This window comes from Numida meleagris, chromosome 5 (genome assembly GCF_002078875.1).
Source record: "Numida meleagris isolate 19003 breed g44 Domestic line chromosome 5, NumMel1.0, whole genome shotgun sequence".
Classification (NCBI taxonomy): domain Eukaryota; kingdom Metazoa; phylum Chordata; class Aves; order Galliformes; family Numididae; genus Numida; species Numida meleagris.
The window spans coordinates 59530973-59545643 of record NC_034413.1 but is presented as its reverse complement, the minus strand read 5'-3'; the positions used below and the strand labels follow the sequence as shown (position 1 = coordinate 59545643).

General features: G+C 47.1%; 1 protein-coding gene across 4 annotated transcripts in view; it reads right to left on the bottom strand.

Annotated features, from left to right (window-relative positions):
* Positions 1-11836, bottom strand: part of MRAS (muscle RAS oncogene homolog) — a 34304-nt gene extending 22468 nt beyond the window's left edge. For 2 of the 4 annotated variants that reach the window (XM_021399199.1, XM_021399198.1), the window contains exon 1: positions 11456-11757. The gene's annotated coding sequence lies outside the window, so the exon portion shown is untranslated. The other 2 variants (XM_021399200.1, XM_021399201.1) reach the window with 2 other exon arrangements.

Below are 14671 nucleotides of genomic sequence, written 5' to 3'. Positions count from 1 at the left end.
CACCTCTCCAGCAACTCTGTACATCTTCAGCATGTTTCTTGTGGTGATTTAGTGCCCTCTTCAAAACATGTAACAAGACTCGTCACCTGACAAGCCTACAGTCAGATGAAGAGGTTAAATTCATATTAAAACAAAAAACTCACCCCACAATTTAGTCTAGGGTTGCAGAACCACCGCTATCAGTTTTGTAGGAGAATTCCTATAGGTTAGGAGGGAGCCATTCCTCCATCTCCAAGACCTGCATTAACACGATATGGTTTCCAGTCTAGGAGTGTCCACCTGCAGTTGTTCCTACCCTTTTGCCAATAAATCAAATGAGAGCATCCCTGCATGCTGGGCTGGGGCCTTACAAAGCACATGCCTCAGCTGCTTTTGTTCGCCTCACTTATGTATTCAGATCCAACATCCCTTTCCTTACTCATTTAATTCCAAAGCTCCTGGGAGGCATTGTGGGATGACAGATTCCTGTACTACTCTTGAAAATTCTTTGCTAGTGAGGCCAGGAACGCCTCTCATGTTATCATGGAAACGGTGAAGCTGACCTAAACATGCTGTAGCAAAAGAAATCAGATATCCAAGATGTTCCCCTGCCCTGCCCAGCCAGAGATAACAAGAACAAATTTGCACTGGAGGAAGCAGCTTCGAATTCCAATAGCTGCCCTTCCTGCTAGCACAATCCCTGGAAATGGGCAGCTTCCCTCTTACACATCCCAGCCTGCTGACACACCAATAAAAAGACCCCAAATTCACTATCCGGCGTGGTTTCACTACTCTTCTGTACTGTGCAGGAAGGTTTCCATAGCAAGTGCAACAGAGCAGTGCTCAGTTCCTCTGCTGCTTGTACATGGCTTGCAGCAAGCCAGGTGATACAACTGGGTAGGAATCCTGAGCAGCACCAAAAACTGCCAGCATGGACCATCCTTGCTGCTCCACATTGCCTTCCCCAGTGTTGTCTGGCAACAGCAACAAAACAAGGGCTGCTTGATCCTCACCATGCCATGCACCAAGCTCTGACCAGCTCCATCACTGCCTGCTGTGCTGTGACCTTATCTGGACATTGGGCAGGCATGGCTGAGCCAACACAGACATTGTGGCACCTACAGTTGCTTCGGAGATGCTTTATGGAGTGCATCTCACTCCAGTCACCCTTCTGCAAATCAGTCAATGCATTTGGCTCCAAGTTTGCATCCAGTCAGGCTCTATTGGGTATTTAATGGTTTTTTTTACATCTCTCTTGTTACTACATCTTCTGGGATGTAAATGGTTTTATAAAGACTCCCTTCCCTCCTGGCAAACACACTTTGTGTCTCTTTAGACAGCTGTAAAGGGCTGAAGACTGTGAAGGTCTCTGGTTAACACTATTTCCAGATGTGGATCCTACAAAGTCCCAGGCTGATGCTGCTAGTCTTCTGGGAAGAGACAGGGGAAAATGAGAAGAGTAATGATCCCATTTACTGGCTACAGCTCTCCATGAATCTGTCTGAGGGCGTGGAGCACTTTCACCTCCAGCATCCAAGCCCTGGCACCTCTCAGCCCTTCTCTTGTGCAGCAGTCACCTCCTTCTTTGTATCCTCCTCATGCTCTGGGTGGCGAAGGCAGACTTGATGCTCAGACATGAAGGAGATGCTAAGGAACCAGAAGGCAACTGCCCAAAACCACCCTTAAGCAACAGAGTTTAGCCATGCCTGACTCAAGTCCTCCCTCCTGCTGAGCACATTTGCCTTGCCAGGGCCTGAGAAGCATCCTGTGAGGATCCAGGGCACACGAAGCCTGTTCCCTCTATGCTCAGTCGGAAGCCTCTGCCTCAAGCTTTAAGTCATTCAATTTCCCGCAGTGTGGGAGGGTATATATGTACATTCATTAACACTTCCATTATGCCCTGCGGTTTGGCAGGTGGTACTGCATTATGGATTTAAACAGTGCCAGCAAGCGAGCCTACAGCACTTCACTGGATTAGCGTGTTATGGAAAACTGTACCTCCAGAGTGTTTTGCACTCTCTTGAAGTACCTTGGATGAGCAGGGCTCCAACCACCGCTCACTGTGCAATCACATCAGAAACCCACTTGCAACTTAAACATAACCCCCCTCAAAAATCAATTACTATTTGGATGAAAAAAATTAAACCAAAACAAACAAGCAAAACAAAAAACCAAGAGCAGAATCTCTCCCTAGCTAAAGGAAAAGGGAGGGGCACACCCTCAGCTGTCATCACCACAAAGCATCTTTCTCACACAAACAATAACATCTTTTCCTTCTGCACTATAGCTGCTTCTAGCATCCACATGGGGAAAACATGCCATGCCACACATGGCCAGACACATGTCAGGAGTCAGCCTTGAGGGTACTCAGCCCTGCCAGAAGATGATCTCTTCTGTCTAGTCACTGGGCTGGAAGGAACACATTTCCAAAATCTGCAGACCTCCCATGGGGCCCCTGTCCCAGAGGTATGAGGAGATATGCTGGGCTACGTTCCTTCAATAGGGACCCAGAGAGCAAATGCACCATTCAGTATTGGCACTGGGGAACCTCTGATGGGAGGAGAGGGTGAAACATCAGTCAAACACTGACAGCACCATATTTCTCATCATTTACTGGGGCTGGACACACATTTTTTTCTTAAGTGTGAGTGCTTCTATGTGCAGCCATGCACACAGCATACAGCGAAGTTTCACAGCATCTTCAGAACTAGCAGGACTCATTTTTCCTTCTATCCACTGCACAGATGTGAGGTACAGCCATCCTGCCGCAAAGTCACAACAGAGTCAAGACATTGAGATATTCTCAAAAATCCTGGGATGCAGCACTGCGCTGTTCCAACTACACAGTAAAGTCCCATATGCCATCCCCATGTCTGCAGAGAGCCGCTATTTTTTTTTTTTTTTTAAATACCAAGGCAAGAGAATGCCAGCCTTAGCCTTGGCAACCCAAGTACATCACGTTTTAAATATCAGGATCACAGGAAGAACAAGAGATTGGGAGGGATTGAGATCCCTTCTAGAACTGCAGGATTCTCCCTAAGGGCCACTCACTCCACACAGGGGTTCTTCTCATATGCTTTGGTACATTCAAGGAGACCGGAGGAAGAAAAATAAACACAGAACAAAACCAAAACTTGAATAGAAAGATAACTGTAGATATCCTTACGTTTTATCTTGACCCTGTGAACTATAACATAGCATGAGATGAGTTGCCCTGCTGGTGTTTTGGCATGATTCTGCATATAAAATTCTCTCTATTAAAAGCAGAGAAGCCTAGATAGAGACAGCATGGATTGCAGCCACTTGGAAAAAAAAAAAAAAGCCCCAAAGCGTTTAAGGGCTGGTAAGGGACACGATTACTTTCATCCTGCCACAGCATGTTTCAGTTTAACCACTGCATCTCTCAGCACTTTTGGTTCATACTCTTTTACCGCACCAGCTTGGTACACACCCAGTCTTAGGAAGGGGAAACTATATTTTGGGTCATAAGTTCCACCCACTGTGTCCCCCCCCACCCACACCGCACAACGCTTTTGAAGTGCATCGGTCAGCTTGGGGTCAGCAGGGCTTGGTGAGCACTGCCTAAAGCTGCAGACCTCCACCCACCACCAGCGCTCAGGAGCCCTCCATCACCTTGGCTCAGCCTTGCCCCTTCCCACCTCATAAGCTACACCCTTCCACCTCTTCACCAGCCTTCCCGAGCCCACACCAACTGCCAGTATTGGTGCTTTCCCCTCCCTCTCCAGAAACAGATGAGGCAATCCGACCTCCGAACCAGACAGCTGCTCCCAGTGTTTTGCGCAGCAAAAGGATTTATTCTGACACAGCACAAAAGCAAACACATGCTTCCATCCAGCCTACACCCGAAAATGTGATTTTTCTCCTTCGCTTTGACAACTTAACGCTTATTCCCATACTCTTGCGAGGCTGCTATGTAAACAACAGGGAGTGACTTGCTGTGCTCAGGGGGCCTTAGAAAAAGAGTTGTATTTCTCAGCTCTTCTGGACCCAATAAGTCACCCTCCTGAGGTTCAAAGAGTTTCTGAAGCCTGTAATTGAAAAATTCAAGGAAAAAAAATGGGTTGCTGGAGATCTTTACTAACACAGAAGTAGACTGAAACTGTTCCGTTATTTAATAATTCAAATCCCAGATGCTTAATTAAACAGACTCGCTATACGGAGAAAAAAAAAAAAAAGAAGAAGAAATTACATATCCCCTGAGCAAACCTCACTGATTAACATGAGAGACTTTGCATGCTACCATCCAAGTCCACTTCATAACTACAGCCCCACAGAGCCTTAACCTCACTCTTAATTTCAAGCTACAATTCTTCACCAGCTACCAACACGGCCTCTTCAGGTGGAAGTGAAGCACAGCGTGCACAGGATGGGCTCAGGTGATACCTGATATGTTTTCCAAGGGTGCTTACATCAGGTACAGATTTGTGGTTACAGAGGTACCTAACTGTGAGAGCTAAAATCTCAGTAGTGATGTTGCTCTGCTGTTGCACAAAAGTGATTTTCAACAGTTTGGGGTTTTCCCAGAGCACTGGGGCATGTCTCCTCCACCTCCATGTTCACTGTGAACTCATTCCCACCAAAAGCCAGCAGCCAACAAACCAACCTCCAGCCCACAGGTTTGCAGCAACCACTCCTGAGCGAAAGGGACTCTCGTGATGATTTCCCCTTCCTGGTCCATCACAGGTTCCTAATGACTCTTTCTGGGATTGAGCACTTGGTACTGGAAAACTTTCCTCAGCAGTCACACTTTATAGGTAGATGTTCCCCACCCAGCAAGTCTTACACTTACACTGGTGGCATTAGTACATCCATACCAAGCATTATGCAAGACATCAGTTGCATGTTTTCTGAAGATCGCAATCTTTACTGAATTACCAGCTGCCTATGCAGACCACTCGTGAGTTATCAGGATATGTTAAGTAAAGATGACAGACCTGATAACAGTGCCTAAGATTAAATTCCATCTGCATCCAGTTACTTTTTTTTCCCCCATTATCTACCTTTATAGAGTCTCTGTCAAACAACCAACTGCTAAAGCAGCTTTTATCACAAGCTCACAACCTGTAATCAAAAACTCCCTAAATACTCTTTTAGCATCAGTGGGCGCCTAGAGACATGTGGCAGTGGGTGCTTTGGTAGCCCTTGAAATGGGAAGGCCAGTTCAAGAAAAAAAAAAATGGATGCAGTTCCCATTGCACCAGTGTCCATTAACATCCTTTCAAGTTGGATTGGGTTGGCCTTTATTCCAGCTATTGCATATCAGATTCACCCTTGCTTCCAGCAATGCAAGTAAGAGATGTCTATTCAAAAGCTTTTCAATTCTTCTTTCCATTGTAAGATGAGCAAGTATTTTTACCAAAAACCAGAACCAGCTTCACGGTTGTCTCTTTTCCAACATACTTCTTAAAAAAAAAAAAAAGTAGAAGAAGCTTCAGCATTTGGGAACTGGTATGACAGATTTTTAACAAGTAAAGCAAAAAGCCTACTAAACGGGAAGATTTCACTTTAATGGTTATTTGCTGCTAGGTACTAGTTTGCACAGTGCTGCATTCATGGCCTGAAACACACAGGGATGCAACACCGACTGCCACTGTGACTTTCCAGTAGATGAGCAGCTCAGCAGCTCCGGCCCCAGCTCTGTGACTCACATCCAAGTGCAGGGAAGCTGACAGCACTGAGCACTTCCAGGGCTTGCTAGGAGAGTACTTCACTGTAACCAGCACCAGGTACCTGAGAAGGGCGCAGAACAAAAGCACTGCATGACTTACAGCTGGCTTCAGCTTGCTCCATAAATCCCCTAGATGCTTCACAAAACAGTTACTTAACTCCTGTTGCCTTCAGCCTCACAAGAGCATTAGCATAGCTCCCCATGACTCATTTTTTTCCTCCTTTTTAAATATAGCAACCTATAAACGTAGATACATTCTGAGAAATAAAACTCATTGTTACTGTTCACCACGCAACCCCCCAGAGATAGAATTCCTTCTGCCAGCTTTACAAGTTTCTTTTCCTCCAAACAAATCACTTCGGTGCCCCTCGCAAGGCTGAGACAGACAGAAGGAGGCCATCTGGCACCACAGAGCCCAAGGACATGGCACAGTGGCAGAAACTTTGGAGCCAGTGACTGGGCAGAAGGTTCTGTGGCCAATCCAGCCACTTACATCAGCTCTATCCTAAAGGGGACGTTGGCAAAGTTGGCTCTGGGCACAGGAAAAGCAGGTATTTGTCCAGAGGAACAGAGTTTCAATAGCTGTGATGTGCCAGCATGAGGGAAGCCAGGTTTGCTACAGAAGCAGTGGTAGCATCTCGAGCTAGAGGATATTCCTCACTCCTCACCTTTTCTCAGACATACATCAGTATCCATCTATCTTGTCCCTCCCTCATCAGGCTTGACCTTTCCTCCTTTTAAGAGCCCAACCTCACCTTGTCCAGGTGAAGAAATACCCTGAAATACCTTAGAAGCATTGAGGAAGAATCTAACTAGTAGAGTATGGAGCAGAGCTTGGTGGCTTTCACCAGCATTGAGAGGCAATCTCAGCACCCTCCTGCCTGTCCTGCTGCAGTCTTCCCTGCATGATTCTGTGCAGTATTCCAGCTGTAGAAGCAAGATAAGTAGAAGGTGCCCATCACATAGGTATGTTGCAAAATAAATACACTTTTCATTATTAGTGTTCCAGGAATACTTTAAAAATTGCACCACAAGTGCTAAGAGTAACCTATCACTGCTAAAAAAGAAACCTAAGATTGAAAGCAAATTAAAGTCTTAACAATGCAAACATATATATCAGAGTACAGAAGACTGTTTCCTTAGTTTATCTGTTTCTTCTGATAACTGTGTTTGTCCTGGTGACTCAAACTGTTCCAATCACATGCTGTTTGAATTCAGTGCCCCAAATAGTATCTGAAGAAACACGTGGTTTAGTCTGTCTACATTGATGGCCAAGGCATCTGCCATCCTCCTCACTGTCCTAAGGACACAGCAGAAAATATATGTGCATATCCACCCTGCTGTCAGGTGACAGAAGAATAGACATTTTCACAACTTGGATTTCTCTAGTAAGATTGATTACCCATGAGAATCTACTTTCCCACAGTATTTTTCTAATCTTTCTTCAACCTCCTCAGTTAATATCTGAAATAAGTAGAGTGGAAGAGCTGCCATACCTGTCCTCGAAATTGACATTTTAAAGACATGATAACAGAAGTCCTTTCTTAAAACTTTCAGAAATATGCATGGCTTAAAAAGCTAACTCCTATTTAAAATAATGACTAAGCCTCTCAGGAATCCAGCTCCCAAAGTCACACAGGTAGTTCTGAATATGTTACCCTTTTACAGTAATTACGCTATCAAAGTTCCAGTCAAAAACTGATGAGTGTTACTAATATATGCTGATGAGTGAGCTTCTAAGTGAAAGACCTTCTTGCTTTATTTACACTCCAGTAAATCACAATGCAAACCAAGACTTACTTTCACATACAAAAGCAATAGACTTGACCCCAGGACACACTTAGCAAGGTTAACCCATGCCCAGGGAGGTGGTTTATGGGAAACTGACTGTGAGCTGATGCAGTTCTACCCATTTTTTTTTCCTGCTGTAGACTGTGAGAACTTGGAGCAGCCATTTGGTCTTCAGTGGCTTAACACCAGTCACTGCATCAACCAGCAAACCTAAAGAGAGGCAGAGTCACAGGTATTTATCCATAAGAATTTCTGATCTTACTCTACCACTTCAAAGGCTGTGACAGAGAAGACATCGGGAGGTAGGTTTCCTATCTCTTCAGCTAGCTCTGTCCAAGGGACTGCTCCCTCTGATGAAGTCTACACACGTGTTACTGCATTAACCACCACTTACTGAAGAACTCAAGTCTGAAGCAGTAAAGCTGGCAAGAGGGTCAGCAGTAAGTACTACAGCAAACTACTTAGAAAAAATAAATATTGCTAACTTCGCTCAAATCTGCCCCCACCTCTTCCCTCAGTCATTATTCCAGCAGATACATTTCTGTAAAATATTTCATCATCTAAGAGCAGGTGGCCAGTTTGCCATATCTCTATGCAAGATTTCCATATGTATTACTCCTCCGCTGACATTTTCTCATACATACATGCATGGATCAGCAATTGCTCCACTACATTTTCAAACAGAGAATAAGAGTCATAAATCTGAAAAAAAAATATATATATGCCAAGAAATCCAGCACCCTAAGCTACAGCTGTTCACTTCTCCCCTCCGTTCAGGAAAAAAAGCCAGTTGCTCCTTACTGCAGATGTTATGAAGTTGATGGACTTGCACTGGATTTACATTAGATACAAGCACTCAGGTTTTGACCCACTGGACTGTTGGACATTGGTCCCCATGCAGAAAAATCCAGTGACATTCAAGTAGGACAAGCAGCCTGTACTCTCCTCCCACTGACTATCTTCTGTTGAGTCCTTTCTGTAGGCAACAACAGAAGAAGCAAATCCAACAAGGAGTGGGCTAATGTTCCTCCCATCTGCCAGTCCCACGCTCATTCTGTTTTCACTTGGACCAAATCTTCCCAACTCCTTCTGCTTTACATTTCATTAAATTTGGATGCCTCAGACACCAAGAATAATATTGTTGATCTTTGAAAGGTCACTTTCAAGGCACATTTCCATATCTTTTAAGACCACTTCTCTTCCTAAGCCCTGTCTACAGGACTGTCTTGAAAGCCTGAAAATGAATTCCATATTTTCCATATTAAATCTGTCCCCTCAGCCCTGATCTACTTATTGAGGACAGCAAAAGCTTATGCAAATACCATTCTAGGGGATTCATGTTAGTATTCTCCATCTCCAGAATCTGACATTCCCTCTGCACTGAGAAGCTTCACATTACTGCACTAAGGTGAAATCTCTTCCTCCTTCAGCCTAGACAAGTATGAAATGTAAAGGAAGGCACAGAAGCTACATATCGAGGCAAAGATGAAGGTAACTCCCACAAGCAGGGGGAATGCATTGCATGGGCCGTGAAGTTTAAGTGCAGCAGAGCAAGGAGCCACCATGAGTGACAGCATCACAGGAGCAGTGCAAAGCAAATAAACCAGGCAAAGACAAAGTAAGACTGGTCCAGTTGAAGTCAGCATCCTAAACCCCTCAAGGACAGACTAACTCATTTGAATGAATTGCCCAACCTGTATGCAACAGGTCAGCAGGGAGACCTGGTTTTGCATGCAGGTGACATACATAGAGACTCCTAGCTTAAATCCACACAAAGAAATTTCACACCCAAAGATAAAAAAAAAAAAAAAAGGATCAGAAACAAGCAGGGCCAAACAGCTACCCCCAAGGAGCCCTCCAAAATTATTAACAGACTATCTGCTCTGATGATCCCAGCAGTGAAAAAATCACCTAGCAGCCACCAACAGCACACAGCACGAGCAGCAGGCCACACAGGTCTTGAGCACAGGATACAACCAAAGAGGAGCACTGAGGAATTGCAGCATGATGCCAACAACAAGAATGGTTCATCACTTGTCCTATATCCACCTCTTACCACGCCCTTCCTTACTACTTTGCCAGGGACAACACCAGCTGAGGTACAGGGCTTGTACTCTTCCTCCCAGTCCTGAAATGCCAGTGGGTCTCTCCCAGTATCAAGGAGGCATGGAGAAAAGGAAGGAAGTTCTGTCTACCTGCCTGAAGATCCAGTTTTATTCTTCATTTTTGTAAGTCTAAGTCTTAGTTTAAGGAAGAAAAAAAAAAAAAAAACGACAAGAACTCCAAAATGAAATAAGCAAACAAAATACCACCCAATCACACACAAACGCCACAAAAAAGGCAAGCTTTGTTTCTGCAATTCTTAGTTCCTCTACAAAGAATCTTAAGCGGGTGAAAGCACCCACCAAAGCTTCAGTAAATTGAAGCTGTCCTTCACATTAGTTCTGAACATGGATGCTAGGCCAGCTCCGTTCCTCCTGCAGCTGCTCTGATTCAGGAACCACGCTAGCAGGGTGTTTGGCCCTCTGCAATTTGTACTGCACCCCATGTTGTGTGGGATATCTCCTGGGATGGAGGATCAAAATAAAAGCAAGTCAAACAAAATGATGCAGAACAATGACATGAAGTACATCCATTACTTTTAAATAGATGCTGCCAGCTTTGCTGTCAGGATCAAGTACAAAGAAAGAATTCCTATCTCTATCAGAGAGTCCAAAGCCATAGGTGTACTTTCTAAAGCTTCTACTTTACTTCCTTGCCACACCCCGTCACTTCTTTTATCTTCTCTTAAAAGAACAGAACCCCATTTTTATAACGACCCTAACAGATATGGAGCAACAGAGAAGCACCTTTCATAAAGAAAATGAATGACAGCAGATCCATGCAAATTTTGGCCTTTGAGATTTGTCTCTCTTGTACAGTTTCATTGCAAAAACACAGAAAGGTACACCCTGGTAGGGTGCACACCAAGCTGGTGCATCAGTACTAACCAATGCAAGAACGACAGTTTCCAGATGAGACAGATATTTCCAGACAACAGCACTCTTTTAAGCCTGCCACCAAAATCCCAACTTGAGTTGACTCATAAGACAGCCAAGGCCTTGAGGGCTTAGACTTTCACACTTCCACAACACTGAGCAACTAAAGCAGAGAAGTGCCCGCTGGTGCATGTGGAGGTGCTGCAGTTACCTGTGCCAGGACAGCCGCACTCAGGGCTCAGGTCTTCACCGTGAGCTGTGCTCCCCTACCCAAGCCCCAGCCTCTACTCTGTGCTGACACGGCGTCCCAACGTGTTGCACAAAGTCATCGATCTGCAGAGAGTCCCTGGAGCAGCCCAGGATGCTGAGAGTGGTCCACAGTGAGCGGAACGCTACCTCGCTCCTCACCTGTCAGCTCGGCTCTGTCAGAACCCCTCTGCCCGGTGATCAGGGCTCTCTGAGCACAGTTTCCAGAGTTTTTGAGCCGTTGGGAATAAAAAACAAGCTGCAAGTTTTCTTTCTGATCCCCAGCAATCCCACGCACATGAGCTGAAAACGCCCAGTCCTTTCTTAAAAGAAAGAAAAAGACCAAAAAAAGAAAAACTACCTCCTCCTCATTGTAAGGAGAGAGAGCATCTGCGTCTTGCTTCGAGAAGCCAGCAAACGCTCGAGCAAACCAATCCGGAAGCTTTCACAAAGTACTCTGAGGTCCAAAAGCAGTTTCAGAGCAAGATAAGAGCTGTGGCAGCGTGAAGAGAAGGGAGGAAAGTAAAAGATCGGCGCGCATCTGAAACCGCGGGGAGGAAAGCAGCGAAGACGGACACAAACGCAGCGATCCCCCGCCCGACAAAGCCCTCTCGTGACACAGTGTAACTCGGCACAACGCCCTCCTCTGCCCACCGCGCACTCGGGAGGGAGAGACACGGGACCCGGAGCATTCCCCTTCTCCCCATTCTTCGCGTTACCACAAAGCGAGAAAACCCCACGAAGCCGACAGCCCGCACAAAGCAGCCCCTACCGTGGGCAGCCCGCGGTCCCGAGCCGAGCAGCGCGGAGCTTCCTCCGGGGCCCTTCCTTCCCGACGCCGTCTCGGCCGAGCAGGGCCCGGCGGGGCGGCTCATGCCCGAGCGGCGCTCCGCATCGCAGCGCTGCGGGGAGAGGGACGGAGCGAAGTTGGATGCGGCTCCCACCCCTCCGAGGGCATCTCCGCGCGCTCACGCAGCCACGCTCGCGATTCTCCACAAAGCCCCCAGCGCCGCCCCGCGCAACCCCGGCTCCGCGTCCCCCAGCAGCGGGACGGGTCCCCGCCGCGCTCCCGCCGCTCACCGGGGCCGCCGCCACCGTGGGCCGCGCCCTCAGAGCCCGCCCATGCCCGCCGAGAGGCGCCCGCCGCCGGGCAGCGCCGGCCGGCCCCCGCCCGCCGCCGGCCATCCCTTATAGCGCCGCGCCGCTGCTATAAATAGAGCCGCCCCGCCGCCGGGGGCTGGGCCGGGCGCTGCGGGCCGCGGGGAGGCCCGGCGTCACCTGGGGGGGGCGGGGAGGTGTGTTCCGCTCCGGGCTCGTTTACCGGGGGACCGCAGCGCGCGGCCCGAGGGCCCCGGCGCGGCAGTGGGCCCGGCGTTAAGGTGGAGCGCGGCGGAGGAGTGGTGGAGGCACCTTAAGGCGCCCGGGGGCTGTCACGGGGACGGGGCGGGGGTCCCTGCGGCAGAGGGGCTGTGTCCCGTAGGGTGCTCTGAGCATCAGTTCTGCTGTACGCACACGTATAAATGTACATCTGTACTAAATACAAGGAAGCCCTATACCTCTTATCACGATAACACAATTTGCCTTTTATGCACCGGTCCCAGTTGAGACTTCAGGAAATGTGCCCTCTGCTTGAGGTGAAACCAGCCCAGTGCTTCACACCGCACCTCACCTGCAGCTTCCTCTGCCACCCTGCACCTTCCTGAGGCAGGTGAAGGCAGCCAAAGCCCTGCATCTGCACAAGCACCAGTACAGGGATACACAATGTTCTGCAGAGGATGTGGGCAACAGCTGCCTGAGAATAACTCATGAGTGAGGGCAGTCATAGAATCAGAATCCTTAGAGTTGGAAGGGACCTCTGAGAGCCATCTAGTCCAACTCCCCTGCAATGAGCAGGGACAGTCAGCCTAGACCTGCCCCTGTGCTGTCACAGGGCTCAGTGGAGCACCAGAGCTCTTCGCCAGGCTGTGTTTGGGCCCTGGAGATGTGCCACCCTTGCCAGCTCAGCTCCTGCAAGTGGGCCTGGGCCTTGCTTAAGCCCCTGGAGGCACGGAGCCTGAGCTCTCCAAGTCTGGGTGAGCCCCTCTTATCTCGCTGAAAAAGAGCCCAGCCTCATACCAACTGGTTTGTTATGAACTGCCATGAACACATACCGCAGGCGAGCGGGCCTTCTTTGCCTGTAAATTCTTCACTAATCTTGCTCTATCTCAAGGCATAGAAAATGAGTGCAGAATAACCCCCTAGGCTTTTCTGACTAAACCATGGAGCTGAGACATTTTGTTCACGTGAATCAACAGCTTGGCTGGTAGGATGAGGGTTTGTCAACAGCAGTTGCAGGTTTGCATGTGAATTCAGTGCAAAACTGCACTATTGTTGGCTGCAAATTTTCCTTTCTGGACAAAAGTCTTCTCAGTTTTCTTAGGACAGATGTTTGTCAGAATTGTTAAGCATGCAGTGCAGCAATGGAGGTGATGCCCAGCTCCGAGCAAACCTTGTCACTAAATGCTGGGACACTGCAGGCGTGGCACCAGTAGACCAGAAGCTTCAGGCTTACGTCTTTGAATCTGAGCATGCAACTTAGTATTTGGGCATCTTAAACATATCTCTGCTCAGAGCAGGTAAGTTTCTGCTTATGTGGAGGTACTTCTATTCCCAAACAAGGAGCAGACCAACCTTCAGACACCCAAATCTGAAAATCTTACTGCGTTTCATACCAGTGTTAGCAACATTCAAGAGAAAATGCCCATGGCCTGATTCCTGGGTATCCCTCCATTCTCTAGAGTCCTCCTGCCCATGTGCAACACTGACATTTTGCAAGGAGGAAAGCCAAAAATTCCCATTTCATGTTTCTTTCAATTCCAGCCAGAATCTGGAGCAACATTAAATGTCTTGTAGTGCATATTAGTTAACATTGCTACGGGGGAATTGCTGCTGCGGTTGAGTTCTTACACAATACAACTTCTATTTAAGTGCATTTTTTTGTATCCTGCTGAGTCACCCCGAGTAGCCCTCAAAGAAAACTTTCAGTTCAGTTTGACAGCAGACACTGTGTCAGGAAGAGCCCTCCCCAGGAGGATGCAAGTGCAGGTTGGGCAAAATTGCAAATTTTATAGAAAGCTCAAAGAAAAAAGCACCTTAACATATTAGCCAGCATTTCCTCCATACAGCTTTAAGCACACAACATTTCCAGCCTGGTTCAACATCGCTCAATAGATTAAAGTGACCGCACAGTCTCTGAACTACTTGGGTCAGGCTGTACCTCAGGCCAACTGTCTCTAAAGGGGTGTATTATCTACATAGTGTAACATTTCACTACTAGGGCTAAATAAACAGCATGGCTGTTTATTGTTCCTTGTTAAAGCTGTAAGTGGTTGCTGCAGAGAAGGCGGAGAGTGTACCTTGGATTTTAATTGTGGAGATGGGCACAAGGAGACCAAAGCCTGAGCCCTGCCTGATGGTTGTCTCAAATGAACAGCAAAGGAGATAGTTGGAAGGTACCTACGACATGTCAGATGGATTCAAATCTGTGTGAAACCTATACAACACCTTTGTAAATCACACTGTAACTCCAGTTGGTAAGAGGTATTGGAGCACTCCTTCAGGCTATGGATGAGGAATATCATTGTGCATCTATAGACTGGGAACTATTAAACTATAAAAATACAGCTTAAAAAGCTGGGGTTCATTTCACTGAATTTCTGTGTGGTGCTTGGCATGGATTGAGGTAAAGCTACTTAGCAGTAGAGGACATCTAGTGATATTCAGATGTAACTACATAAACCCCATAAAAGTTCATGTGTGACTATTTAAAAGATGCCATGGCTAAAGATGGGATGTGGTGTGGCTCTAACAGCTTCAAGAGGGCTGTGAGAAGCTGACTGTACAGCACACACTATAAACAACCCATAAAGAAGAAGCTGCAGAGAAGCTTTATATATGTACGTATATGAATAAATATATGCACAAGATACATAGAGAGCATAGGCAGAAA